We start from the raw sequence: 26,766 nt of genomic DNA, 5'->3' as shown, positions 1-26,766 counted from the left end.
GTGGCTAGAGCATCAGCCTGTGGACTGAAGGGTCCCAGGTTTGATTCTGGTCATGCCTGGGTTGTGGGCTTGATCCTCGGTGGGGGGCATGCAGGAGGCAGCTGATCAATGATTCTCTCTCATCATTGATATTTCTATCTCTCTCTCTCCCTCTCCCTTCCTTTCTGAAATCAATAAAAATATTTTTAAAAAACAAAAAGAAAAAAAACCCTACAGCTTGTGTATGGTGAAGGCCTTGGGGGTGGCAGATATAGAGTGGAGGGGGTAAATGGGGAAAAAGAGGGGACTTCTGTAATAGTTTCAACCATAAAGGTAAATTAAAGAACAAAACAAACAAACAAAACCTAGAGCTTGCATGTTAGAAGTTTTTTTTAATATAATTTACAGGAATCTGCAGTTTTAGTTTCTGTGTGAACCTAAGGAGCAGCCTGACCTTAAGACACCCTGCCCCAGGAAGTCAGCTGACAAGCAACCAGCTGGCCCACTCACGGATGCTGACCATAAAGATCTTATTCTAAGAAACAAAATAACTTTCTTGATTAAATAACATATAATGAACTATACTTCTCCACGAGTTGGGGAACAGGATGTATGCCTTAAAATAAAGGCCTGGCTAGTCATGCTTGCCTTAAACTCCTAACATCCTTTTTTGAGCATATTGTAGAAATGGGTTGTTCTGGATGCTGCCTGGGTCTGGGGTGGCTTGAAGTTATCACAATACTTCAGATGACATTAAAAATCTATATCGGGACAAGCAAGAATACTGTCTGAAGGTCCACAGCCCCTTCCACTTGATTTCTTTGTTCTGCTTTCCCTCTCCTTCCTGATAAAAACCCTTGCCTACACAGAGATGTTAAGATGGTTTTTCAGGACAAGAGTCCGCCATCTTCTTAGGTCACTGGAACTTGAATAAACCATTTTCCTTCTTACCAGCACCTATTTCATGAGTTTGGCTTTCATTGAGGCAGGTAGCCAAACATGCATTTGTATTCATTAGTACATTAAAAGTGAGTCTTATTTATTAAAAGTTGCATTTTATTTTGTCTATTCTCCCATAAACAAATACTAAAACACTCAGAAATCAAAAGCATAATGATCTAATTTCCATGATGGCAAATGAGCCACCACTCCATGGCCCCTGATAATTCCTTCCCAATTTGGGAAATGCTTAGGGGGAACACTCACATATTCAGCTGTTTTGTTCTGCAGTCCAACCCTGCATAGGATTATCGACTAAGTTCAATTTTACTACAAATTGTGAGAAATATTTTTCTAATCAGGGAACTGCATTAATAATTCTTATCTATGTTTATAATCTTCAAATACAATAAGATAAGAAAAAAAGCATATCGTCTAACTTAAAACTCAGGACAATCATTAGACATATATAGCTTGTACACACATTAACCTGTTTCTCTCAACAAGATATTTATAATTTCCAAAATCCTATTAGCTTTTTCTCACAATATGGTCCCTCCAACTTGAGGGGCAGTAACATAAACATAGTCTTCTTACTAAAGAGATTAGTATACCATAAGAAGGAACCTAAGAATATCAGTGGCTATATGATACAGCAATGTAATGCTTGAAAGCCTAATGTATTCATGAAGATCCACTTTAATAGCCAGTATCTAAATATGAAAGTTATTTACAAAAAAATTGATATTGACAAATGAACACAAAGTAACTTTAAATCAAAGCTTGTTATTAAAGCACGTGATTTTTGTGCGTACTGATTCTATGGCTCAGTGTTATCAGATTTAGAGATAAACTGGAAAGTACCCAGAAAATAAAATCCATCAACTGTAATCTATTTCCTTTACTCTCTGTGAAATCATTAGAAGCATGGATTTACTCTGTCATCCGTGTCTTTCCCCACCTATAACCTTTTAAGGGAAAGAGCAAACACCTGTCAAGCTCATAGTGCTAAATGCACACACAGATGGGTGTTTAATAAATATCTTTCAACAGAGAGATTAGAGGTTTGCTTTGGGAAGCAGGGAACACATTATCGTAAGTGTTGAGCTGATGACATCCATTATACAAGACTTCAGCCTGTTCCTTTACCGAAATATCATTCCAAGGAAATCCTTTTTGAGCATCCTTTAGGTAGGGCTCTAAGTTTGAAGAGCCAAAATTTGAGGCAAGATCAGCCCCAGGGAAGGGGGAGTGGTTGGGATGAACAAGGAAAATTCGGGAGTTTCAGTGACGTCACGAAGCAGCGATTTAAGGGATGGGGTGCAAACTCACGTGGAAACGCAGAAGCTAAACACATGTCAAAGGTCAAAGAGCATAACCTTTGGGGCTCCCCAGCCGCGGGGAAAGTGGAACACTCCTAGGTTCTTACATTCAAGTATTCGTTCAGAGGGGCTCAGCTGTTCCTACTTCTGACGCCAGGGGACAAACCCTACCTTTCACAGGTGGCGCTGACAGAGAGGCAGAGAGCAAGCTGCTCCAGATTTCAGAGCCAGCTCCCGGGAGTCCCCCGGTACTTCTTTCCCCGGCCGCCTCCCGCGCCCCAAACCACAGACCCCTTCACCCTCCCTCCACACCTTCTCCAGGCCCTCTCGCTCTGAACAGCATCGGTCTCTATGGCGACCTGAAACCGCAGTTCCCATTGGCCCGTTCAATATGAGGGCCGGGCCAATAGGGAGGGCCAGCCTTTTCTTCCCGACCAATCGGGTTGGCGGAGACCAGGTCCGGAGACGGCGGCGTGCTGACGTTCCCGGGAGTTCGGGGCTGGCTGGGCAGGCGGGCTGGCGGCTGGGCGGGCGGCGGCGGCGGCCTCTGGGCAGTAGAGGGGGCTCCGGGGCTGAGTCCGTGTGGTTGCCGGTCGTGGAGGCGGCACCATGGGCACGGGGTAGAGGGGCCAGTTGGCCGCCGCCGCCGCCGGGGGTGGTGGGAGAGCCGCTTCGGGGGAGGGGGCGGGTGGGGGAGGGAGGGGCGGGCGGACGCTCGCCCGCGGCACTTGTTTAATTTTTTTCGGGTGCCGCAGCGGCGACCCATCGGCGCTGATGTCCCTCATCCCCGGAGCAACGACGGCCTCTGCCTAACCTAGAAAGTAAGTGTGCGGGCTCGCGGGAGGGCGCGGAGACTCCTGCCCACGAGGACCTCTGCCCTCGCGCCCCAGCCGGGACCTGCCTGCGAGGGGTGCGGGTGCCTCCCTCCCGTTACTCCGTCCCCACCGCCTCGCAGCCGCCTCGGCTTTCCTGCCCCGCCTCGTGTTCCTGCCCGCACTCGCCTGCCTGCTCCCCTCCCCCCGGCAGGCGCACAAGTTTCACCTCCATTTGCTTTTCCCGGTGGATGATTCTCCTCCGCTCTCCCTCACCCGGGCGCGCATGACCCTCTACCCACGTTGGCCGTTTCGGATCCAGAGCCCCTAGCCCCGAACTTGAGCACCACGCCGAGTCCCCCTGGACTTCTGCCCGGAGGCTTCCCCGTTCCCGCCCGCCTGGCACTCCGCCCTGCGCCCCCAGCACCCTGAGGCGCCCGCCTTCCCCAGCTTTCGGGGCCGTCTGTCCGTCCCTCCTGCCCAGATCCTGTCCCCCGCACCCCCCCCCCCCCTTGCTCGCACGTCTCTGCTGCCTGCGCCGTGTGGCCCCCGAGTCCCGCGCTCCTGCAGGTCCTGCCGACCCCGCTCTGCCCAGTGCGCCCCTCTCTCGCGGCGTGGGTTCCCGTTCCACCCCTCCAGCCCCGAGCTGCCCCGGCCGTCCTGCGCCGCCGCGTCCTCCTCTCCCTGCCGGGAGTAGAAGCGGAGCTGCGGCACCCCGCTGGCGGCTCGGGTGCCCTTTCCCGGCGCTGGGGCTGCCCGGCCGGCCCTCTTCCCCTTTTCCCTTCCCGGGGAAGCGAGGGGGTGAGCGGCGGGCCGGGATTTGGCTGTGAGCTGGCTGAGTGCGACAGACAGCGAGTGCGGGCAGTAGATGCGCCGCGGCGGCCGTGGCCGCTCGGGGCGCAGCAGTAGGCAGGTGTCTGTGTCCGGGTGGGGGTGGGGGACACGCACGCCACGGGCTCCTGGGCTGGCGACAGATTGTGCAGGAATGCGAGGAATGCACCAGAGGCATAGTCCACAGGGCCCGCCGCGGCGGCACTAGCGCCTTCCTCGCCCAGCACCCGCCGCGCAGCCAGAGGTCACGGGAGCATCTTCGAAGCTGGTGAGGTTCCCTCGACTTCTCTCCTCCCCTTGCCTCTCTCCATGCGGCAGAGGGGGCAGCCGAGGGGAAGCGCGGCAGTTCTGTTGGGCTTCAGCTAGGCTTTCGTTTGGCTTTTTTGCTGCATTGGTCTCCAGGACCGTGAATTTGGGGCTGATGGCAGTGTAGCCAAGGTTATTGATCATTGCACAAGATTCTTGGCAAGTTTGGTTTGCAAGGTTTGAATGGTGCCTGTTTTTCCCCCCAACCCCAAGGGTTTTATGAAAACCTGCAGGAAAGGGTGCCGAAGGTTCTCAGTGTAATGAGCTTGCAGCTCTATCAAAAAATGCCTGTTAATGCTCATGGACAGGGATGTAGTGCAAAAGAGATCTTGAATGCATCACTTTGCTGTCATAAGAACTGTAATTTTTTTTTTTCTCATCATACTGGGTTGTGTTTAGACCTCTTATAATACATAATGAATAGAAACAGAGAAGCAGTGTTTGGTCAGCGATGGGACAGATAGAACTGTCTGGTACAGTTAAATTCGGGGCGTGTCAGTTACCATTGCAAGTAACATGGGGACAGCAGAGTCATGTATATTTAAAGATGTAATTTATTAGTTGAAGTCGCAGTTCTTTTTCTCTTTGTTACTACGTTTGAAAAATAATGAATATACCTGTACAACTTTCAAAAATGGTAATTATTTATGTGTAAATTCAATACTAATTATTATACATTTTTGGTCAAATTTTATTTTCTTTGGAGCAGAAAGACAAATGTATGACAGAAGATGCTTTTCCAGAATTAGGCTTAGATACTTTTCTTTTTAAAAGGGAAAATAAAGGCTTGTTTCTCTTTCTGAATGCAATATACTGCTGGTTTCTGTGAAACAGTTATGGAAAATGGCATCACGAAAATGAGGACAACTGGCTTTCAAAATAAATGTTTCTGGATGTTGAAAAGCATACTACGTGTGTGACACAGCTTGCTTTGGAGGTTGAGTTTACTATAAGCCTCTCCACACTTGGTTATTTTGTATCAGATTCAGGAATATAAGTTGATTGCTCAGCTGCCTTCCAACACCTACTTTGCTTGGATCAAGGGCATTGAAAAGTATAAGATGATCACCTTTTAGTTAAAGACCTAATGGAAAGGAGAAATAGGAAAGAAAAACACTTTTGCACTGAGAAAGGTTGTGTTTTTTGTCTGCTACTGTTTTTCAGGTATGTCCATAGTTAAGTGGACCTGTGGACCTTCCAATTTAGAGGTTTAACTCTACATCAGCGATTTTCAACCAGTGTGCTGTACGAATTTGTAAAACATGCAATACCTGAATATTTAGTGAGGGGCACTGACTGAACTCTTTTCCCTTAGATGGTCAAATTGAAAAAAAAAAAAAAAATGACAACAGCCAACACAGCAGCCTTCCAGTGTGAAAGAATCAAAATTGTCCTTTTTTTTGTCAGATTGGCAAAAAAAATATATATTTTGGTGTACTGCAGAATTTTGGTAATTAGTTTATGTGTGCCATGAGATATAAAGGTTGAAAAATCGCTGCTCTAAATTATAGTTAGCAACACTGCAGGATATTGGGAGGTGTTTGTAGATGCCAACAGGAACTATATTATGTAACAATAAACTAGTATTACAGCAGAGTTTAACATGTGCTTATTTGATTTGATGTGAAGATTAGAAAGTAAAAGCACATTTAGTTTCTCTACTACATTGGAAATTGAAATAACCCCTTTGAGTATATGGTTAACGTATACACAGGGTTGGCTGTGCAAGTAGTTTTACCCATTTAAGTAAAGTTGGGCTTTCAGTTAGAAATATATTCTATATGTTATACATACTTGAAGAGAGGACGTTTTAGAAGAGGTTCACAGTCATAGACAACAAATTAATTTGACCAAGTATATTACTTCACCATCCCCCACTGTTATGTAAGGAAAAGGTGTGGCATTTTGAATCTTTCTTACTGAAGATTGCCAATGGGGGGGACTAAGTGTCCCATTACCTTAATTCTTACCTATACTGTTTTTGGAGAGAGATAGGTGAGTAGGGTTGTGATGGAAAGCATGAGAGAAGGTAAGTAGAAAGGGGAGCAGCTAGCATTCATCCAGAAAAAAAATATGTTAATTGCTTCATTTACAAGCTGAATAAACCAAATCTAATTCTGTGACTAGTTCTAATATCATAATTTGAATTTAAAGACTCTACTACCAAACTCAGTTTAATAAAATTTTTAGCAATTGTAAGATCCGAGTATTTGGATGAAGTCTATATTAAGTCAGACATGCACTTTTCTTTCTTATTCTCTTCTATACAAATTGGAAAAGTAGTTTTTTTAAAAAATATATTTTTATTGATTTTAGAGAGGAAGAGAGAGGGATGGAGAGATAGAAACATCAATGATGAGAGAATCATTGATGGCTGTCTCCTGCACGCCCCCTAGTGGGGATTGAGCCTGCAACCCAGGCATGTGCCTTGGCTGGAATCGAACCTGGGACCCTTCAGGCCGCAGGCTGACGCTCTATCCACTGAGCCAAACCAGCTAGGGCGGAAAAGTAAATTTAATTAAAAACTTTAACTACACATACTTTTTAAAAATTTAGTTATTGCCAATTTTAAAACTGAATGGTTTCCTTGCTGTTGACCAGTTATTGATTTAAATACAGAATTTTCATACCCTGGATGGTGCCAATTATTTGGTAAGTCCAGCCCTTCACCTTAATAACTTAAAATACTAAGATATTTTGAAAATGCTCTATAATTTAATGTTGTATTTCAATCAAGAAGTAAATCCCTAAATTGCTTCATTCTAAAATGGACATCATACCTTCATACTTAACCAGAAGACAAAGTAGAGGTTATTCCAGGGCAAAAACATTCACTGAATTATATGTCACTTTGGGAGTTGCCTTCACACCTTCAGTGTACTGGGAGATAATTACTACTTCAATGTGTTAAATGGTTTTGTAGCTCCTTTTCTGCACTGAAGTGGGAAGAAGAATCTAAAACATGACACAAGTGAACTGGATATGTTTGGAAAATGCAGTAACCATTTTATCATCCAAACTGTCACTACAAATGACTGAGAGAGAGAGAAACAAGCATCTCTGAATATTAGGCAAGAGGCTTCATATACTGCTAGTAAGTGATAGCAGTCAGCAGGTCAGTTTGATGCCCAGCAATAAAAAGAAACAGGCTTCTCTTAGGGTAAGGATATGCCCTAAGTCATAAAGCAATAATTTATGTGCTTGCTAGTTTCAGTTGAGATGTAGGGCATTCAGATGTTCACATTGCTACTGTAATAATTCAGTGGAATTATGTTTTATCTTTCGGGCGCTATCCTATATAATAAAAGGCTAATATGCAAATTGACTGAATCAACTGAATGGCGGAACGACTGGTCGCTATGACATGCACTGACCACCAGGGGGCAGACGCTTAATGCAGTAGCTGCCAACCTCCCACGGCCCCTCCCCCTGGACAACCCCTCCATCAGCCCCAATCGGGGGGGGGCCGGCTGGCCAACCTCCCAGGGCCCCCCCGCCCCCCCCCCCCCCGGCCAGCTGGCTCCCCATTAGGCCTCGATCACTGGCCAGGCTTAAGGACCCCCACCCATGCACAAATTCATGCACCAGGCCTCTAGTAAAATATATAAATTAAAATATGCAAATGTCTGGATTATTTTGAATCATATCATTGTGAGGCATTTTTCCTGAACTGAATAATGCCTGCTGATTGGGTAGATGCCAATCCCTTAGGGCAGTGGTCGTAAACCGCAGCTTGCAAGCCACATGCGGCTCTTTGGCCCCGTGGCATGGGCCTCGAAGTTTCAGTTGCACTGTACCTGCTATTTTGTGGAAGAGCCACACTCAAGGGCCAGTTTGCCGACCAGTTTGCCTATAGACCTCACAAAGTCCAGAACTCACAAATGAAAGGTGGGATGGTTGGGGGTCTAGGGCAGTGGTCGGCAAACTGCGGCTCGCGAGCCACATGTGGCTTTTTGCCCCTTGATTGTGGCTCTTCCTAAGCCTAGGAGTACCCTAATTAAGTTAATAAGAATGTACCTACCTATATAGTTTAAGTCTAAAAAATTTGGCTCTCAGAAGAAATTTCAATCCTTGTACTATTGATATTTGGCTCTGTTGACTAATGAGTTTGCCAACCACTGGTCTAGGGGAACCAGTAACCTTCTATTTTTAATAGGCAAGGTATGTTTGACTTCTGTAGTTATCATCTGCATTAAATACAAATTTAATGATTTGCAAATATCCAAGAGTGTTTATCCTGATCTTCACTGATCTGGACCCCTCCCTGTCTGGCACCTCCTTCCCCTTACACACACACACACACACACACACACACACACACACACACACACCACCACCACCACCACCACCACCACCAATGCATTTGTCTGCTTGGAGAGACAGAGAAAGCCCCTTTTTAGGTGCCATTTACATAGAACAGCCATGGCCAAACTATGGCCCGCGGGCTGGATCCGGCCCGTTTGAAATGAATAAAACTATTGAAATAAAAGACCGTACCCTTTTATGTAATGATGTTTACTTTGAATTTATATTAGTTCACAGAAACACTCCATCCATGCTTTTGTTCCAGCCCTCCGGTCCAGTTTAAGAACCCATTGTGGCCCTCGAGTCAAAAAGTTTGCCCACCCCTGACATAGAATATAGAATTTGGTGCCTAATGCTCCAGGTTGAATTTAGAGTGGATGTGGGTTTTTGTCATAAAATCATATTATATACTAGAGGCCCGATGCACGAAGATTCGTGCAAGAATAGGCCTTCCTTCCCCTGGCTGCCAGCACCAGCTTCCCTCCTGCACCTGGGACCCAGGCCTTCGCTCCCGGCCAGGGCCGCCTCCCGCCTTTGCTCCGGGCTGGCGCCGGCTCCATGGCTGCCGCCCAGAGGCCAGCCAGGGCTTGCAGGAAGCCAAGCGTTCCACCTGAAGGAAGCCAAGCATCCCATCTGCTCCGGCCAGCTCCCTGGCTCTGGCCGGTGCTGCCATCTTTGTGGCTATGGGTGCCGCCATCTTTGTCATGGAGTGATGGTTAATTTGCATATTACCCTTTTATTAGTATAGATGAAAGGTAAAATGTGTAGTTGAAATGGGACTATTAGGGTACTATGCAGGCTTTGGGGACCTGACAAACTTGGAATACAGTTTTTCATAGACACCCACAACCTATTTACAAATAGACTTTTAAGACACTGGGTAGGTGGTGTTTGAAATTCTGGTCCACTATAAGCTGTCTCTTAAATTGCAGACAGGAGAGGTAGATGAAAAGCACACTAAGCCAGAATTAGGAGACCTGGGGTTGAACAGTATGGCCTTGGCAAACCCTTTAGCATTGGGTTATGGTTTACCCCTTTTAAAAATGCGGGGTTTGGATTGCATTGATCTAAGGTACATTTCAGCTCAAGGTTCCCAAAGTCCTCTCTATAGTTTTTAAGAAAAAAAGGTTTTCTAAGCATTCATGTATATAATCAGTCCTGTTCCCCTCCTAACCCAAATTATAGCAAAAAGGAAGTTGGGGTTCTCTGTTGAGACTTTTGAATCTCACGTTCATCTTAAATAGATTTTTTAAAAAAGATGTCATTTTAGGAAGTGAGCGAAAGAGAAAAAAACCACATAATCTTTTCAAGGTCTTGCAGTCTACCCTCATCCCAGTCCAAGATTAACTGATACGTTAGGCCAGGGACAGTTTTTTGAGGTGCACCTTCACACTGAGTGAAACCCTTAAGTGTCATTAAGACAGTGATGTGTGGTGGTTAGCAGCTGACTGTCCTAATTCAGTTCTGGCACTTCTATTTGCTAGGTGTGTAACTTGGTAAATTATATAATCTCTGTAGATCTTATTTGGTTATCTGTAAAACAATGATAAAAGTATCCACCTCGTGTGGTTGTTGTGAAGACTAAATGAATTAATATAAGTCATTACTTTTATTATATTGTGTGTGGTACTTAATGATGCTTTCTGTTGCATGTACTATATGCCAGGCAAGTTATTGACTTGCTTTCTGTGATCTTAGTCAATATGATCATGAATCTAAGCAGGATGTTTCAGGGAAGAAATAAACAATTAAAAAAATTATTGTGAACTTGATAGTTTGCAAGAAATTGCCTGTAAGGAAGAGAATCCAGCAAATAAATAAAGACCTTTTTTTTTCTTTATTGAATTTATTGGGGTAATAATCTTACCTAATAATAGACAAAGATGTAAATTGATCATCCCTCCACTACACTCACCAGCCAATCAGGAGAGTATGCAGATTAGCCCAACAAAGATGGCAGTTAATTTGCATACGTAGGAGTGAAGACGGAAGGCTCTGGGCCGGAGCAGCAAAGGCCTGGGTCCCGGGTGCTGGAGGAAAACCAGTGCTGGCAGGCAGGGGAAGGGAAGGCCTATTCCACAAATCTCTTTGTGCAATGGGCCTCTAGTGGTTAATAAAATTATATAGGTTTTAGATTTAGAATTCTAGAGACCTGGTGCACAAAATTTGTGCATGGTTAGGGTCCCTAGGCCTGTCCAGCAATCAGGGCTCATCAGGTTCCCTGCCTCCCTGCCTCCTCCCCTTGCTTCCTCAGCGCCCCCACTGCCGCCACTGGTCGCTTGCCATGTTCCACGCCACCCCCTGGTGGTCAGTGCAGGTTATAGCGAGTGATCGAACTCCTGTTCTCCTGGTGGAACTCCCAAGGGGACACTTTGCATATTAGTTTTTTATATATATAGATAGTACATCATCTGTACATTGTGTGGTGTTTCCACCACCACAAGTAGTAAGGGCCTTTTTAAAGTAGGAAAATTACAACTTTTTTGTGTAGGTAATACTTAGAGGCATGTAAACACAACTATCACTTGTAGGAGGTTTAATAAATTGATAGGTTTAAAAGGTGAAGACTAATAGTATCATACTACAGGAGCTAGAAGTGGAAACACTTGCAAAATGTAAAACAAACTGTTTAAATATGTATACAACTATTGCATTTGTAGTTCTAAGTAGCAGTCATGTTATACAATGTCTACTCAAGTCAATCCATGAAGGAAATGTTTGTTAGAAAGTGTTAATCATGTATGGACTAAAATGCAGCTTGTAAATTAACTCCATCAGCTGCCTTTTCTGTCTACAAGTAACCACAACTGAAATTGACAGAAAACTACTAAAGCAAGAAAAACTAGAAGAGAAATTTGGAAGATATTTGTTGTAAACCAGTAGATATCGAGAGGTGCTAGTTCCAGTCTTGGCATCTCTTGAGCAAGTCATTTAACTCATCTGAGCTCTGGTTTCCTCATCTATAAAATGTATTTCAGTACTCTTAGAACATCAAGAATTCTTATTTGATTACTCCCCCCTTCCCCGCCCCCAGCAAGAATATATTGTCTTCTCCTCAAGAATTCATTACAGTTTAGCCTCCATGATAAGGAGGAAAATTGAGGTTATATACCTGAAATGCTCAGCTCCTAAACATGTGTGTTGCAGCCAGACAAACTGACTCCATACTAGCTTAGTCAGTTGCTTCCCTCTTGGATTCTTTGCGCATTTGAGGCTTAGGCCCTGATTGAGACTAAATTTTCTAAAAAGTTAAATAGAAGGGGAATTTAGGTGGTGGTTAAAGGGGATTAGTCTTGTTAAAATGAGAAAGACCCACTTACCATTGGCTTTGGTTTGATGTGTCCTCAAAAAAAATTAAATAACTGAGACAGTTGTTCCTCTGAAAACATGTTACTTTTCCATGAACACTTTATGTTCATAGAAATTCACTGATTTATATCCATTATAGAATATAGGTATGTTTTATTTAACTCTAATTTTTTGTGTATAGGCAACCTACCGATGTTTAGAAATTGTGGTGGATGTCAACAGGATGATGCTTTACTTGGATTAGTACTCTTGGATATGTGTGGGGTTTTTTGTATTTTTTTTTTAAGCAATTTAAGAATCCCATGAAGAGAGTTTCTCCTAGATTCTGCTTTCCCCCTACAAAGGTGGGGATTGGGGTGGGGATAATCCCTATAAAATTTGCATATGTATACATTCACAGAGTGATTTAACATATTGAAATTGGCTGTTTCCCTTTGCTAATGGAACAAATACATATTTTCAAAAAGGAGAATCAATTATACTTCTAATGTATGCAATATTAAATGAATTCCCAGTGTCATGATCAAAGTAAACACTTGAACAGGCTCTTCAGTTTCCATACGTTCATGAGAATTGTAAACACGCCTGTAAAATGGAGTGAAGTGCATCGTGTTTTTCTGACACCTGTACCCTGGGTAGAATGGGAAACCAAGACTGATCTAGTTTGAAGTGATCTTCTCCCTGAGTACCACCTGGGGTCCAAGCTAGCCGACAACACAATTAGTGCTTAACATATTTGCTGGAGTCCTATTTTGTGTGAAGTATTGTGTTCTGTTTTAAATACCTCTTATTTTAAAAGATGTCATTCATTGAGTTCAGCCAACATTCATTAATCCCTCGCTCTATATCAGATTGTGCTAGCCCTCATGGACACAAAATGATTTTCCGCAGGGAGTTGACAGCCTGTGTTGGATTCAGTACTGAGAGTCTCCACCTTTGAGAAATCTGATTAATTTTCCAATCTAGTTAGGTAAGATAGGGACACAAGCACTGGAAAAAAATTGTCCTAGAAAACTTCGGTATATAAATAAATACGTAACATTGTTCTGTAAGTGTTAAGGATGAGCTGTAAGATGATTTTGTATTAACTAGGTTTTAGCTAAACCTACTTTTCAGCTGTATGTTACTTGATACATTACCAGAATCTAGATAGACTGTTGCATTATCTGTCAGTGGCATTTTTGGAAAAAGCCTGCATTTGAAAAAGTGTTCCTTACCAATGAAAAGATAGTGATCTCAGAAAAGGTTTTAATCATGAAATTTATTATTTTGGTTATTTTTCTTGGAATACTTTACCATATAGTTTATGTAAAATAATTGATCACAATGAAAATGCATTATTTATGAAGAATCTTAATTTATGCCTCAAGACTTGCCATTTAACTAAATTCTTATTTTCAGTTTCATATAGCAGTACTTTGGTTTATTGTCTTTTGTGCTTTTCTTTATTTTTTATGCAATTTATGTGCCTTTGTAAGTCCAAACTCATTATCTATTATTGCAAATATTCCCTTCCGTTGTTATGAACAAACAGAAGAATGTTTTGAAAATCTCTTGTGACATCTGCTAGAATAAATGATCTCATTGAATCATACCTTGAATCTCAGACTGATGCACTGATGGGAATTTTCCACTTATTGTCAATTTGTCAATGACTAAATAAGCAACAAAGTCGGTGTTTAAAAAGCACAGAAAAAGGAATCAGAAAGACCAGTTGGAGTTTCTCAAGAACTGATGTGATAAACAATTCAGCTGTTAAAAGTCTGTCAGCAAATGAAAAATATGTTAGTCTGAAATTTTGGGACATTGTATTGGCAGGTGTCAATCTTCCAAAATATTTTCTGTGAGTCACTTGTTTGGCACTCTGAATACAGTTTCCATAGAAGCAACATTATGTATAAAACCACCACCAATCAGTACATTGGTTCCATGTCTCCATGGCCTGCTTCCCTGAGCTGACTTGACATCAGGAACTTGGTCTTTTAATATGACTTATCGTGACCTCTAGTCTTTCTAGATATCTGTAAATGAATGAGTGAGTTTTGAATTTTAATCTTGGCATACCTTTATGTACTGCTCTTAGATAAATTTTTCTCTTTCTTAAGGGGGCCCTCCTTCCTTTTGTAAACTGATTTTCTTAGCTTATGCAAGTTTCAGTGGAAAAACTACATTGACAAAAAATTACCCTTGTAGTACAACTTGCTAGATAAATACTTTATCAGATTCCTTACGAAAACATTAATGATCAGATTTTAAAAATTGATTCCCATACATTCTAACCCCAAAGGCTTGGATTATAGCTGCGGTGAGAAAAGTTTACATAGTGCTCTTTCTCAGACTATTCATGCGCAGCCGGCAAGTACCAAGACCAGCTTGCTTGGCCAGGTGTTGGCAGTGAACTTTCTGTGTCCTTGCCTTTTGTGAACCAGTAGTACCTTTTGTATAACTTAGCTGATGGATTGAGATCAAAAGTAGATGTAATTTTCAGTACATGAATTTTTTCAGAGGAAAAATGTTAGGAAAATGACACGAGTGTAATTAGTACTATATAATTACATAAACATTAAAAGTAATAAAATAGGAAACTGTATAGCTTGTTTTGATGTAAGAGTATAGCAAATATTCTTTGACTTTAACAATATAGTTAGAAATACTTTCAGCCCAGCTGGTGTAGCTCAGTTGTCTGAACATTGTCCCATGAACCAGGAGGTTACAGTTGGATTCCTGATCAGGACTCATGCCCAGGTTGCCAGCTCGATCTCCAGTAGGGGGTGTGTAGGAGGTAGCTGATTGATGTTCCTCTCTCATCGATGTTTCTCTCTCTCTCCGTCTCCCTTCCTCTTTCTGAAATCAATAAAAACATATATATATAAAGAAATACTCAAATATTTTGGTGGTCCCTACCTCAAGTTTTCACTATAAGATTTGAATAAATTATAATTTTTAAAAACTAAACTTTTAATTGTGAGATGATTATGAATTCACATGCAGTTTTAAGAAATAATATAGGTATCCTGTGTACCCCTTACCCAGTTCCCCTCAATGGTGACATCTTGCAGAACTGTAGTGCAATATCACAACCAGAATCTTGACATTGATACTGTCAAGATACGGAACATTTTTATCACTTAGGGGTACATGGGTCATGTTGCCCATTTATAGCTACACCCCACTTTTATCTTCTCCTTCCCTGGGAACCATGAATTGTTCTTCATTTCTATACTTTTGTTATTTTAAGATTGTTATATAAATGTAATCATACAGAATGTAACTTTGGAGGATTTTCTTTTTCACTCAGCATAATTCTTACAGATTCATCCAGGTTGTTACATGTACTACAGTTTGCTTAACTGGTCACCTGTTGAAGGACATCTGCCTGGTTTTGTGTTCAATTTATAATAATTATCAATTTACTAATAGAACTGCTATAAATAACAGTGTATAAACTTTTGAGTTATGTTTATGTTTCTTGGGGGTAAATATCCCAGAATGCAATTGCTAGCTTAAATTATAATTTTTTAAAGCTTTCTTTCTATAATTACACACTGAATAACATGAGACCTTGGTAATTTAAAAGTTAGTTTTATAGTTTCAGTAAATTACAGAATTTGTTTTAAAAATCAAGTCTTTTATCTTTTGTTACAGTGTTGTGTTTTGTTTTGTTTTTCAAATATTTTATTGATTTTTTACAGAGAGGAAGGGAGAGGGATAGAGTTAGAAACATCGATTAGAGCAGGGGTCCTCAAACTTTTTAAACAGGGGGCCAGTTCACTGTCCCTCAGACCGTTGGAGGGCCAGACTATAGTTTAAAAAAAAAACTATGAACAAATTGCTATGCACACTGCACATATCTTATTTTGAAGTAAAAAAACAAAACGGGAACAAATACAATATTTGTATTTGCATGTGGCCCGCGGGCTGTAGTTTGAGGACCCCTGGATTAGAGAGAAACATCAATCAGCTGCCTCCAGCACACCTCCTACTGGGGATGTGCCCGCAACCAAGGTACATGCCCTTGACCGGAATCTAACCTGGGACCGTTCAGTCCGCAGGCTGATGCACTCTATCCACTGAGCCAAACTGGTTAGGGCTGTTACAGTGTGTTTTACAGATACTCTGGAATTTTAGTGGAATTCATGAAGTTGCTTTATAACTTGATTTCAGGATTTGTTTGGTTTTCCTGTTATATTTTGTTTTGTTTTAGACATCAAGTATATTTAATTTCCAGTAAAAACACTATATTTTAATGTGGCTCTTCCAGAATTTTACCTGTATATGATGTAAACAATTGTAGATAATATCCTTGAAAAAAAAAAGTTTATTGTGCACCATAGTAACAGGCAAAGTGAGGCTGTAACATGCAGACAGTATCCTTGTTTGTAGTTGGAATTAATCCAGTTGTCAGGTGGAAGTCATCAAGCACATCTGATACTTTTAAAGGCAAGGGCTCTTTCTGTCGAGTATGACTCCCTCCACGTTCTGTGTGGAGTAGGGTTCGGTATCTGAAAGAGGAGCCGCACAACAAATGAGAGAAAAAGACACGAGATAATTTTGCAATATTAGGGGACCAGGCGGGCAAGTCCCGAAGGACTTCCACTGATGCTCAGGCTGCTCCAACCTTTTATTTGGTCTAGGGTAGCCCTAGGGTAAGGAGGTTTGTTTGGGGTAGCCCTAGGGTAAGGAGGTTTCAATGACACACAGATTAGGTCATAACATCACCCTTAGGCAATTTACATGATTAAAGGTAGGGAGGTTGCTTCAGCCATCATTATCTAGATTAACTGAGTGGTTCCTAGATTAACTGGGTGGTGCACAGCCCTGACCTTTGCTAGGACTTTCAAATGTTACTAGCTTTTGGGGGTCTCTGTCTGTACTCAGCTAGTGAAGACAGTAAATGGTTTCCGGCACTTTCTTTCTGGAATAGCAGGCATTTCAATAAGCACAGTTCTCTCATTCCCCCTCCCCCTAGTCTTCGTGATTTTTTCATGAGTGTTGTATACAGTTTTTGCCAGAGGAAAATGTTGAAATGATGTCTGGCCTAAATAAAGTCATTACGATTGATGATCGGATTTTTTTTCTACCTTGAATGTCAAATATGTTGCTTTTTATAGCTTAAAATACCACCAGATCATTTAATTAGTTTTATTTTATATCTTATTCTGTATAGCTTAGGTATATTCTAATATTCTTAATGCTTTTTAGCATTCATGGTCTTCTGAAATCATAGCTGAGAGGACAATTGATGGCTGTGATCATTACTAAAATAGAGCTATACAGTAACATTCTTCTTTAACACAACTTTTAAAGATTTGGTTCTTTCTCTATATTTGAATGCTATAACCTTAGAGCTCTTTAATTTTGCAGAAATGTGATCTTCCCAACAAGTTGTTTATTTCTTGAAGGCTTTTTCTGTAGGTAACTAATATGCCTTTCCCTGACTGGTGAGCCCATGGTTTTCTTCAAGGTCAATTACCCCTTCTTAGTGAAGACTTCCTTGGTGCTTCTCTCCAGATTTAAATCTTCCCTTTTGTGCTTCTTAGCACTTTAAAAAAATTATATTTTTTGATTTCAGATAGGAAGCGAGAGGGAGAGAAAGATAGAAACATCAACGATGAGAGAGAATCATTGATTGGCTGCCTCCTGCATGCCTCCTACTGGGGATTGAGCCCACAACCCAGGCATATGCCCTTGACCAGAATCAAACCTGGGACCCTTTAGTCCCCAGGCTGATGCTCTATTCACTGAGCCAAACCAGGTAGGCCTTCTTAGCACTTCGTAGCTTAGCTATGAACATTGTCACTTTGAGTTGGAGTTGCTTCTGTATCTGTTCGCTGGCTATGTTGTGAGCCCTGCCCAGATTAGGACTATGTCACACCCATCATTGTAATGAATAATTAAATATTCTGATTGTAACCTTAGTTTGTCCCTCTCTCCTCTAACTTTTAATGTCTCCCTGTTGTTTACCCTGCAGGATCACTTCCGACTCTTAGCCTGCCTGCCATTTAAGGCCCTTCACAATCAAACCCTAATTACTCTCCTTCCTGAACATTCCACATCAGCAAAAGTAGTTTTTACTCACTGTTCCCTACCTCCCTGCACTCAAAGTTTAAATATTCATAACCTCCTGGACCTAGTTCAAATCCTTCCTACTGTGTGTGACCTTCTCAGACCACTCTGTCTGACCAATGGTCATCTCTCCTCCGAATGTCTTTGCTTGTTCTCTGACTTTTAATGATAAACTCTCCATGATGGTTGGTTTTCTGTTGTTGTATTGGACTGCTAATTTCTACTGGTTAACTTTTGTCTTTCCTCCAGCTAGGTTTTAGTTTCTTAAGGGAAGGGTTCTTGTCTTGTACATTTTCTATGTAAAATAATTGATCACACTGAAATATTTCAAGAAGTAACTCAGGAAGAGGATGTGTCGCTGGGGATGTTGAGGGCAAGGTCATCCTCTAATTAGTGCATACTAAGATGTCTTTCATTTGTCCTTCTTTCATTAATAGTTATTTTCTTTTTTTATCCTTACCTGAGGATATATTTATTAAATTTGAGAGAGAGAAGGGGGGGGGAGGGAGAGAGAGAGAGAAAGAGAGAGAGAGAAAGAGAAAGAGAAACATTGATGTGAGAGTGAAACATTGATTGATTGCCTCCCGCATGCACCCCAACTGGGGATTGAACCTGCAATTTAGGTATGTGTTCTGACCAGGAGTCGAACCTGCAGCCTTTTGGTGTACGGAACGACACTCCAACCAACTGAACCATCGGCTAAGGGCAATAGTTATTTTCTAAGCACCTAGTATGTGCTGGTCTTTGACATTGGAGACTTCATTTAAATCCCATTTGTCAAACAAGCTGTATTAAGGGGTGGTTTACTTCTCTAAGTTGTTGTCTTTGATTTTTATATAGTACTGTCTCACACTGAAAAAAATGGAAACTGGTTTAGAAAATGAAATTTTATCTCTTGAAATTTTTAACAATGGAAAAAATATGTTTCTGAACATACAGATTTGTGTATCCATATGATAGCCACTGACCACATAAGCTCTTGAAAGTTTTAAATTAAAAATTCAGTTTCTTATCCACACTGGCCACATAGTAAGTGCTGAATAACCACATATGGCAAATGGCTCTAGTAATAAGCAGCTACAGAACATTTCCTTTGCAAAAAAATGGTATTGGAACTGGTGCAGAGAATAGTTGGGACCAGTTGTAAATAATAAAATGGTAGATGCTTTTGGGGTAATGATGCAAAATAACACAGCTTTCCAGTTTCCAAAGCGTTATATTAATATTCACTTGGTCCTTCCAATAACTCTAAATGAAGGTGATATATTACCTTCATTTTACAAACAAGGAAATTATAAATAAGAGAGTCATAATAAAGAATAAAAGGAGTGCCCTAACTGGTTTGGCTCCCAGGTTCGATTCTGGTCAAGGGCATGTACCTTGGTTGCGGGCACATCCCCAGTAGGGAGTGTGCAGGAGGCAGCTGATCGATGTTTCTCTCTCATCGATGTTTCTAATTTTCTATTCCTCTCCCTTCCTCTCTGTAAAAAAATCAATAAAATATATTTAAAAAAATAAAAATCATCATTCTCCCCTTAAAAAAAAAAAAGAGAATAAAAAGAGTAACTTAAACATTTTTTTAATTGATTTTGAGAGAGAGATTTGTTGTTCTGTTTAGTTATGCATTCATTCGTTTATTGTTCTATGTGCCCTGACCTGGGATCAAACCCATAACCTTAGTGTATGGGGAAGATGCTCTAACCAGCTGAGCTACCCAGCTAGAACAAGTGTCAGTAACACTTAAAAAGGATATTAAAATTGCTGTAAGTGGAGCTTGTGGTTCAGTTCTACATACTGAAACAAAATAGTTGTAATTCAGTAGTTAGTAAATATTTGATTAATGAATTATTGAAAGTATTTGATGTTTAAGAATGTGTAATATTTTTGCCTTTGCTTAAAACCTCATCAGATTTAAAAAACAACTTTGTATTGGCTTATGCTTTGAAATTTTCAATGGAATTCAGTGAATTCTAGTCAATAATCATTTATTTCTGAGGTCCAGTACTAGGTATGGGGACGGTGATGAAAATGAACATGGTGGGTTCCCTTTGTTTACATTTTATACTAAGGACATTAGCTCTTAGAAGTGATATGATAGCAGTGGTGCTCTGAGATTTCAGAAATGCCATAACTGACTACAGAAAGGCTTGAATGTCTTCATCTGTGTAGTAACTTGGAGTTTGCCAGAGCCTTTTACTCTCCTCTGTGCAGTCTGCATGCTGAGACCTCCAGGAGCAGCAAAAAGCTTGTCCTCAAGAAGCTTGTATTGAAACGCCCCACGATCCTGTGGGTAAAGAAGGAAAAAAGTGTGCTGGACATTTTTGTTTGTAGTTTTGCTTCAGAAATGAAAATGAAAAACTGCCTGAAACACATAGCAATTTGGGTATACAGAGTAAGTTAACCCATATGCGGAATATAATTCATGTAGTATTTAGAGAATCACTTGCTCTGCCAAGGGCTATTTGGATATTTGTAATATCATTTGTGGGCCATTCAAAATTATCAACTTAAAAATTAACCTGCTGCTATATTTGGTTAAACATTTAACTAACTCACCCCTAATGCCTTGGCAGGGCCAGGCCAAATGATTTCTTGGACCTTATACGGCACGGGCCAGACTTTCCCCACCCCTGCTTTAAATGGATGCCTTAATTTCATGTTTTTATTATTTAACATAGAGCAGAAATCTATGGTACAGCTTATAGTCTTGTTTTCTCTGCTTTTAAGAAATTAGGAGATTGATCCTCCTCAGAGGGAACACATAGGCTGTATCTAGTGTGCAGGTCAGACTCAATCAGATTGTATAGACATTTTAGAACTGATAGAGTCAGTTGGAAGAGCTTTTTGTTCAATTTTTTTGGATTCGTTTTAATTTTTAGTTTTGTGCTGAGCTTGTTAAATCTTTTTGGAATAGAGAAAGAACTGAGACATTTTCACTATGTCTTTTAGAAATCATTTGGTAAGAAATATTTAAGTTTTGGCTATCTGTTGAATAAGAATGAATAATTTAAGCATGTTTAATTTTTCAGTATCAGAAGCATTTAATGCCTTTGTTAAGTTTAATGTGGTATCTAAAATGGAATTACTTTTCAATGACTAGTGCTTCTTTTCTTTGAAATAATGCTTAGTTCAATAAACGGCAGTTAATAGAAGGAAATTATCCTGACTTCTTAACTATGAATAAGATTGAAGAAATATTAAAACAGACATTCATTGATACTATTTAGGTTGGATGCTACTGCTTCTGTCAAATCAACTAGGAGAAGAGATGAATTTTGCTTCCAGTATGTCTCCTCTCATATGTGTGATGAGCTTCTGTTACTTCAGTGATGTGCACAATTTGAAATAAAGCACAATTCTTCATGTCAGCATTTGAAGCTGGTTTTTTTTTTTGTTTTTTTTTTTTGACAATGAGCAAAACGTTACACATTTCAGTGGGAATAGCTCTCATGATCCAGAAAATAGAAGCAGACAATTTAATTGTTCTTGACTATAAAAATTAAATCCGATACTAAATTTAATTCAGGAATCTATTAATGTAGGATTTCTCCCCTTTTTTAAACAAAAATTAAACTTGCATGTCTAAGCAACTGATGTTACATTCAGAAGAAAATTCTTGCTAAGTGATTCATAGCCTGTCTTCCTAACTGCCTGGTTATTATCAATCCTATTCTTTGACTTTGTTGCTACATCCATAACCATGCTCGTCTTCATCTTAAAACTTTTCTTCCATTAAAACCTGCTCATAGGCTATCATTTTCTCTCCTTTAACTCCAAGGCTCTGAAAAATTCATCCACACTGGGTGGCTCCATCGTGTTTGTTGAGAAGGGGCTTAGGCTGGCGGCCTGGCTGAAGATTGGGACCAGGGTCTTGAAATTGTGTCTATAACAGAAAAGCTATTTTTAAGTTAGACTGTTCATAAAATGGTGTGACATAGGTATATTGACTGAAATTCCCAGCTGTAATGGACTTACACCACTGTCTTAAGGAAGACGGGGTTGTTTTGTTTCATTTCCTCACAGTTTAAGGCTTTTGTTCTATAATAGAGATGAGAGAAGCATCCAGGTAAAATTCGTGCCTTTCTCACAGTGCTGCTCTTCCCTCCACCTAGTGGGAGACTGCCTCAGGACCTGGCCAGTCTTTCCTGTTAGCAGCTGGGGAGGCCTACCGAGAAAAACCTGAGTGTAAATTCACCTCCTGTCTGTGGCCCTAAGGGGTTCTGTGTTCTTTTGCTTGCCTACATTTAGCCTTTACCAATATGGCAAAAATTCTAGCTCATCTCTTTTTAACAGCATTTAGTAGCATCTGCCCCAGGTAAGAAGTTTATCCTTGCAGGTGGCTCTCTTTCCTTTATTTCAGCTTAGTTGGTTATAATGTGTTTTCAACTCTCTGATGGGTTGAAAATATTGTGAATTGGCAGATTGTGTGGTGTTTTTGTTGCTGTCATCAGGGTGAAATCTCTGCTCTTCCTCACTATTGAAAAAAATATTATGTTCTATAGGATAATCTTTCCACTAGAAATGCCAAAAACCCTGGCCCTTACTTTTAAATCCTTCTATTAGAGCTTTTTTAGTTTTCGATAACTTGTGTGCTATCTGCCCACTAAATTGTGGACTGAAAGTCATGAACTGACTTCATTAGTCTTTTAAATCATCAGTGCCCAACAGAGTTCCTGGCACAGAATGGGTGCTCAATAAGTGTTTGTAGTTTGCATTTTAACCTAAGGAAGGGCATTTTTCTTAGTGTACTTAGGGGTGGCAGCCTATTTTCTCTGTGTCCTGCCCACATCCCATGTTACTGACCACTAGTTTATTGTCTTCTGACCCAACAGCTTTCTAACTGCAAGCCCCTGAGACTTTGAGCCTGAAGGCTTTCCCTGTCATGGTGATAGGTCAGGTCAGAAGTACCAAGTTACTACCCCTTGAAGCAGCCTCAATCGTGTACTAGAGGGAACTGGACCCGTAGTCCAACTTCTTCACCCAGAAGTCCTCAGGGGGCATGACACCCATTGCTCACAGCAGTAACTGCTCATTAATGCATCTGTAGTGACTTCTTTCCCTGGCCTATCTCACTTGTCGACCTCCCAAGTCAATTACTTGCACTCAAATCCTGTCTTGGATTCTGATTCTGGGCAATTCCAGCTCAATACAGACAATTATATTTCACATAAATATTCAGACATTTGAAATAGTTCCAGATATTAGGAACAGTTTACAAAACCGAGGAGACTTATAGTCTTTCTTTTCTTTTTCTTCTTTTTTAAAAGGAGTTATAGCTTTCAACAGATTTTCAAATGGTGTTTTGCTTTGCCTTTCCCCTCAAAGAGTTAGGATAAATTGTAATAAAGAAAAAAAAGGACTTTTTTTCCTTTTTAACTTAAGTCATTAATGCAATTCTTTTCAGAGGACTGGTACACTGAATCTTTTTAGATAAGATCAGGAAACCATTGGGACATTGTAGGTATACATGTGATCATATCTTAGTAAGTGAATTTTAAAGATGATTTCAGTTTACATATATGTTACTGGCTATCATCATCCACATGCACAGCAGAAGTATGTTGTGTCATATTTTATCACTCCAGTATGCACATCATAACCATTAACTCCTTTCTGCGGTTTTGAATTGAGACTCATCCTCTAAACTTTTAATTGAAATAAAATAGTGTTAGTCTTGGATTCAAGAACCATTATCTTAAGTAGGAAAATTCACTTTTTAAATAGTTTTTTCCCCTGATTATAAATGTGATCTGTACTTTTGTAGAGAAATCTTCAAATGCTTAAAATGCAAAGAAGCACAAAAGAAAGTAAAACCTACCTATATTTATCTGCATCCAGAGGTAAGCACTGTTGGCATTTTGTTGTAAATAATCAAATTCCTTTTTAAATTTATGGCTGTGTTAAACTTAAACTACAGGTATAATGATCATACTTTAACAAAAATGTTTTAAAAAAAGAAGGGAGGAGGAGAGAGAGAGAGAAACATTGATAAGAGAGAAACATCCATCAGCTGCTTCCTGCATGACCCCAGCTTGTGCTCTGACCCAGAATCCAACTGGCAACCTCTCGGTGAACCAACTGAGCCACACCAGCCAGGGCATGATCACACTTATTTGAGGATAACTGAGGATACTGCTGATGAGGTTACTGCTTAGAGAATCAAAACTTTTAGGCCTAGGAAGGATGTTAGCAATCACTATATGTGGTCCATTCTTCCCTTTACAGGTGAACAACCTGGGATCTGGCAAGGTGGTAAATCAGGTTCGTAAGCATACCTGGGTCTGGAGGCTAGGTGTGTGTCTGTGCGTATCTACAGACTGAGTCCTTCCTTGAGGGGTGCCAGATTGTTCTCTGGAGCCATATTTCTGCTTTACTTCTGAAGACAATCAGCTTGCTGTTCCAATGGTCAACTTACTTTAGGTTACTGTGAAGGATTTATTAGGGAGGCTTGACTTCAGGTTGAGAGGCAGGAAACAATGACAGGTGTACAGTTCTTTGGAATCCTTGTTACTGATATCATTTTTGTCATTCAGTCCCCAAGGCAGGTCTAAGTCTCAACGTTGAGAAACAGACCTAAGTCTTGACCTGAAGCCTAAACCAGGTACCGTGTTAATATCCCAAATCATTAGCCAGGTCATAAAAGATATATTAATCTTATTGAGAGTTAATATCTTCCTTTCTGTCATTTCATGGATTAATTTTATGTTTGATTTTAGGGTTTAGGTCATATGAGTATTTTTTAAACTTTGTATAAGAATTGCTACTTTATGCTTTTAAATTTTAGGATGTACTAAACACTCACATGTTATGGAATCCAGATGTAGCACCAGATATGACATTCAAATGTTTTCAAAAAAATGGAATCAGTCTGTTTTGCATATTCAAAATGTACCTTTTTGTAGAAAGTAAATACGATATATATAGTTTTTCTTAATGACGCAAATGTTCTATGTAAGATGAATCAAGCAGTTGATCCCTCAATCATTTATTCTCATCGTATCACCAAAGCTATTCAAGTGGCCCTCTCTATCTATTCTTAGATTTATTATCTTAATGAAAAGGCCTAACCCAGGAAAATCTTTCTGCTTCAAGTTAAGTAGCTGGACTTAATACTTGAAGCATTGGTCTAGTGGTGCATTGTGATGTTGACAAGTAAAAATGAGAAGCTAAAGATACTATTGAACAAAATCTTAGGCTCTAGAACAGCGGTTCTCAACCTGTGGGTCACGACCCCTTTGGGGGTCGAACGACCCTTTCACAGGGGTTGCCTAAGACCATCGGAAAACATATTGAATATATAATTGCATGTTGTTTTTGTGATTAATCACTATGCTTTAATTATGTTCCATTTGTAACAATGAAAATACATCCTGCATATCATATTTACATTACGATTCATAACAGTAGCAAAATTACAGTTATGAAGTAGCAACGAAAATAATTTTATGGTTGGGGGTCACCACAACATGAGGAACTCTATTAAAGGGTCGCAGCATTAGGAAGGTTGAGAACCACTGCCCTAGAAGTTGCAACAAAGAAGTTGGTGAGGTGGTAGTGAGTGATGTGCTAAAGAAATTTGCATCAGGATTTGTCTTTTATTGATGTACTAGTGGCCCGGTGCATGAATTGTGCACATTAACACATTGTTGCGGGTAGTTTTTATCGTGCGCTAACAGGTGGCGCGGGCCATTTTTGCTAATTTTTTTGTGCAAATGGCAACGTTCAGTAAAATTACAATAACTTTAGTTTACGTATTTATATGTTACCCTCATTCTACCGCTAGTCTATAAAAAACGTATTAATACGTGTCCCGCACTCTACTACCAGTCAACGTAAAACGTATAAGTAAAACGTATAAATGTGTTTCCCGCATACAATGTGTTAAAAGGAAATTAATTAGAAGAAATATTTTAATATTGCTATTCGCCCTTTCTTTATAATAGAAGTGTCAACCAAATTCACGATCGACAATGACAGACCAAAACACACGCATGAGATTGGCGCCAGTGAGAGCTTTATATATATCATGCACGTGCGAGTCAACTTAGCCTTTTATATATCTACACTAATAAAAGAAAGATGCAAATTGACTGTACCTTTGCGATGCCCACCAGCCAATCAGGAGTGAGCATGCAAATTAACCCAACAAAGATGGCAGTTAATTTGCCTATGCATGCACCGAGCGGCCAGGGCCAGGGTGGGACGCTTGCGTTGTCACCATGGCGACAACACAGGCGTTCCACACCACCCCAGCTGCTCCAGGCCTCTGGGCAGCGTGGGAAGGCAGAAAGATGGCTCCGGGCCAGAATGAAGGCCGAAAGGTGGCTCCAGCCAGAGCGAAGGCGATGTCAGCAGCCAGGGGAAGGAAGGCCCATTCTTGCACGAATTTTTGTGCATCAGGCTTCTAGTATAGAGTAAACTTGCTTAATTAGATCTGCTTTCTGATTTAGCTAAACTTTTTTCAGCCCAGTGAAGCACCCCAACTTCTCTTTCAGGTAATTGTCAACAACACAGCAGTAAATATCAACACAAAGCAGATTATTATTATAGATTATGCAGAGAGAACAAAGGGTAAAATATTTAACTGCAGCAGTGTTTGACTATATTCTGCACAGTGAGAAAACCTGAAGTCGTTTTTTCAAGGTCCACCATTCCTTACTTCTTTTTAGTCGCATCAAGTTCCTAAGCTTTCTAAATCTCCATTTTTCCAGCTAATGAAAAGAAAATAGTATTCTACCGAGCCTATAGGACTCTATGAGGATCAAATGAGATGAGGCACAAGAAAATGCTTCACAGACATTTGGTTAAAGCAGGGGTGGGCAAACTTTTTGACTCGAGGGCCACAATGGGTTCTTAAACTGGGCCGGAGGGCCGGAACAAAAGCATGGATGGAGTGT

At 40.6% G+C, this 26,766-nt stretch overlaps 2 protein-coding genes across 12 annotated transcripts in view; one reads left to right on the top strand and one right to left on the bottom strand.

The window, feature by feature from the left end:
- Window positions 1–2,756, bottom strand: part of CCDC148 (coiled-coil domain containing 148) — a 225,905-nt gene extending 223,149 nt beyond the window's left edge. Inside the window, exon 1 of the mRNA XM_059704381.1 lies at window positions 2,412–2,756. The gene's annotated coding sequence lies outside the window, so the exon portion shown is untranslated. The remainder of the gene's footprint in view (window positions 1–2,411) is intronic.
- Window positions 2,757–2,903: 147 nt separating this feature from the next.
- PKP4 (plakophilin 4) overlaps window positions 2,904–26,766 on the top strand; it is a 252,543-nt gene continuing 228,680 nt past the window's right edge. For 10 of the 11 annotated variants that reach the window (XM_059704374.1, XM_059704372.1, XM_059704377.1 and 7 more), the window contains exon 1: window positions 2,904–3,061. The gene's annotated coding sequence lies outside the window, so the exon portion shown is untranslated. Of the gene's footprint in view, window positions 3,062–4,007; window positions 4,152–26,766 lie in introns of those variants that run through there. The other variant, XM_059704370.1, reaches the window with a different exon arrangement.

Source organism: Myotis daubentonii, chromosome 7, assembly GCF_963259705.1.
Source record: "Myotis daubentonii chromosome 7, mMyoDau2.1, whole genome shotgun sequence".
Taxonomy (NCBI): Eukaryota; Metazoa; Chordata; class Mammalia; order Chiroptera; family Vespertilionidae; genus Myotis; species Myotis daubentonii.
This window is presented reverse-complemented; position numbering and strand designations above follow the sequence as displayed.